At 35.5% G+C, this 3,287-nt stretch overlaps 1 pseudogene; it reads right to left on the bottom strand.

Annotated features, from left to right (window-relative positions):
- Positions 1–451: 451 nt before the first annotated feature.
- LOC101699856 (very-long-chain (3R)-3-hydroxyacyl-CoA dehydratase 1 pseudogene) lies at positions 452–966 on the bottom strand (annotated as a pseudogene).
- Positions 967–3,287: the final 2,321 nt, after the last annotated feature.

Below are 3,287 nucleotides of genomic sequence, written 5' to 3' on the forward strand. Positions count from 1 at the left end.
TCTCTGTTGTTTTAAAAATGACCAGTGATGTTGTACATTTTTTCATGTATTTATTTGCTGTATCTACTTCTTCATCTGAGAGGTGTGTGTTCATTTCAGATGCCTATTTTTAAATTGGGTCTTTAAATTTGGGTGGACTGATTTTTTTTTAATTCTTTTTTTTTAAAGCACATTTTGGTATGGTTTATTCAATATAATTCCAAAAATATATAAGGTGTTTTCAAAGGAAAATAAATGATTGGCACTGAGGTTACTTAAGAATATGATTTGCCTAGGATTGATGTTACACAAGATGTATTTTAGTATGACTCTTCTCTGATCATTAAATCCAGCTTTTTAAATACAAGCCATGATGCTGCTAATATCCAAAACAAGGCCATGCTGCTATCATGAAGCTACAACACAAACTTTAATTCTTTGGTGTTAGCTCAGCACACAAAATCAGCATGCACCGGACAGTGAGACACTAAAGTGCAAGACATAGCCACCTGGCCCATTTAATGAAGTATGGCAAGTGGTCAAGAAGGCTGAATGTGTAGAAGGAATAGCGAGTGATCTCGTCACCGTCCACGAGACCAGAAAAAGCACCACACTCTCCTCATTCTGGATCGGTTTTATGCTGTGAGTAACCAGCCACACCATAAAGATTCTTGAACTCACTTGGACCCCGGTCACAAGCACAGAAGTAGGTACAATTCCAATTAAACAGTGGACTATCTCAAGCAAGGCAAATGTTTGGAAAAATTTAAGTGTCTTCCGAGTACTTTTATATAAACCTCTGAGTGTTCCTTTTTCCATACAAAAATGTACCATGGCAATAGCTAGAACCAACCACCCTGCCATCGTGGCCACGTTGTAGAAGGTGAGCCAGGCGGTGGCCAGCGAGCCCAGGCGCCTCCTCCAGCGGGGGGCCTCCTTGTCCTCGCCGGCCTCCGGGGTGCCATCCTCCTTGCTGGATGCCATAGCGGCAGCGGACCCCAGGGGTTTAAATTCTTTTCATGTTCTAGATATAAGTTCCTTGTCCGAGAAACCACTGGCTAAAATTTTTTCCCACTCTACGGGTTATCTTTTAACTCTGTTGGTGATTTGTATTGTGCAAAAACTTTTTAATAAGATGAGATCCCAGTTGTTGATTCTTTGTAGTATTTCCCATGCATTCTGGGTTTTGTTCATGAAGTCTTTGCCTACTCCCATGTCCTCAAGCATTCTCCCTATTCTCTCTTCCAGCAGATTTAGTGTTTGTTTTAATATTTAGATTTTTAATCCACTTTGATTTTTAGTTCAGTGGATAGTGAGAGACATGAATCTAGTTTTAGTCTTTGGGATGTTGAAAGCCAGGTTTTCCAGCACTATTCATTAAAAAGGTTATCTTTCTTCCAGTGAACATGTTTGGCCCCTTTGTCCAAAATGTACTGGCTGAGTGTATTTGAGGTTCTTCCTGCATCTTTTAGTCTGTTCCATTGATCCTCAAGTCTGTTTTTTTTATCAGTACCATGCTGTTTTAATCACAGAAGCTCTGTAGTATATTTTCAATTCAGGGATGGTGATGTCTCCTTTGTTGTCTAGAATTGTTTTTGCTATTCAAGATCTCTTCTGATTCCAAATGAATTTTAGGAATAATTTCTGTAGTTCTGTGAGGTATGCTAATAATATCTTGATTGGAATTGTGTGAAATCTATGTAACAATTTTGGGAGTATGGTCCTCTTCACTATGGTGGTTCTTTCTACCCATGAGCAAGGGATATCTTTGCATTTTCTGATATCCTCTTTGATCTCCTTTTTCAGAGTACTATAATTTTCAATATAAAAATCTTTTACTTATTTTGTGAGGTTGATTCCTAAGTATTTCATTTTTTGGATATGTTATTGTCAAAGTTATTGTTTCACTAATTTCTCTCTCTGTGAGTCTGTTATTTTTATATAAGAATGCCATTGATTTTTGAGTGCTGACTTTGTATACAGCTATGCTACTGAATTTGGTTATTAAATCTAGAAGTCTTTTGGTGGAATTTTTGGGGGTCTTGTATGTAAAATATGTCATTTGCAAATAATGATAAACTTATTTAGTTATCTTTATTCTTTTTACTTCTTTCTCTTGTCTGATTGTTCTGCCTAATATTTCTAGAACTATATTGAATAGAAGTGGTGATAAAGAACATCCTTGTCTTGTTCTTGATTTTAGGAGAAAAGCTTTCAATTTTTGACCAGTTAGTATGATGTTGGTTATTGGTTTCTCATAGATGGCATTTATCAGATTGAAGTAAAGACCATCTATTTCACAGTGCAGTGAAACTAGAAATCAAAAGGAAAGGAAACCACAAAAATTGCATAAATACATGGAAATTGAATAACAACCTCTTGAACAACCAATGGATCACAGATGAAATTAAATAAGAAATTACACAATATATACAATTAAATGATATCTCTGATACAACATACCAGAAGCTATGGGATGCAATGAAGGCAGTTCCAAGGAGAAAATTTATAGTGGTAAATTCTCACATCAGGAAAACAGAACAAGCTTAAATAACCTAACATTGAACCTGAAACGTCTAGAAAAAGAAGAACAAGTTAAGCCCAAAGCTCATACAAGGAAGGAAATTATAAAGATCAGAGGAGAAATTAATGCATTTGAGACTAAGGAAACAATACAAAGAATCTATGAATTGAAGAATTGCTTTTTTGAAAGATTAAATAAAATTAATAAACCCTTAGACAACCTTATCCAAAAAAGGAAAGAAAAGACTCAAAAGACTCAAATTCATGAAATCAGGAATGAAAAGGATAAAATCACAACAGGTCCTATAGAAATCCAGAAGATCATCAACATCTACTTTGAGAACCTGTACTCTAAAAAGATGGAAAATGCAGAAGAAATGGACAGGTGCTTAGATACATATGAATTGCCAGAGCTGAATCAGGAAAATATAAAAATTCTAAATAACCCAATATCAGTCAATTAAATTGAAAATATAATTTAAAAACTCTCAACAAAGAAAAGCCCAGGCCTTGATGGTTTCATTGCTGAATTCTAGAAGAAATTTAGAGATCTAATGCCACTACTCTCTAAACTCTTCAATTAAATTGAAAGGGAAGCAACATTCCCAATACCACTCCTGGAAGCAAGTATTATCCTGATACCAAAACCAGAGAAAGACCCAACCAAAAAGGAGAACTACCAGCCAATCTCCTTAATGAACTCAGATGAAAAAATCCTCAATAAGATACTGACAAACAGAATGCAGCAAATCATCAAGAAGATTATACATCACCAAGTAGGATTC

Source organism: Heterocephalus glaber, unplaced genomic scaffold (assembly GCF_053883595.1).
Source record: "Heterocephalus glaber isolate CG9 unplaced genomic scaffold, H.glaber_assembly_v1.0 deba00001586, whole genome shotgun sequence".
NCBI lineage: Eukaryota > Metazoa > Chordata > Mammalia > Rodentia > Bathyergidae > Heterocephalus > Heterocephalus glaber.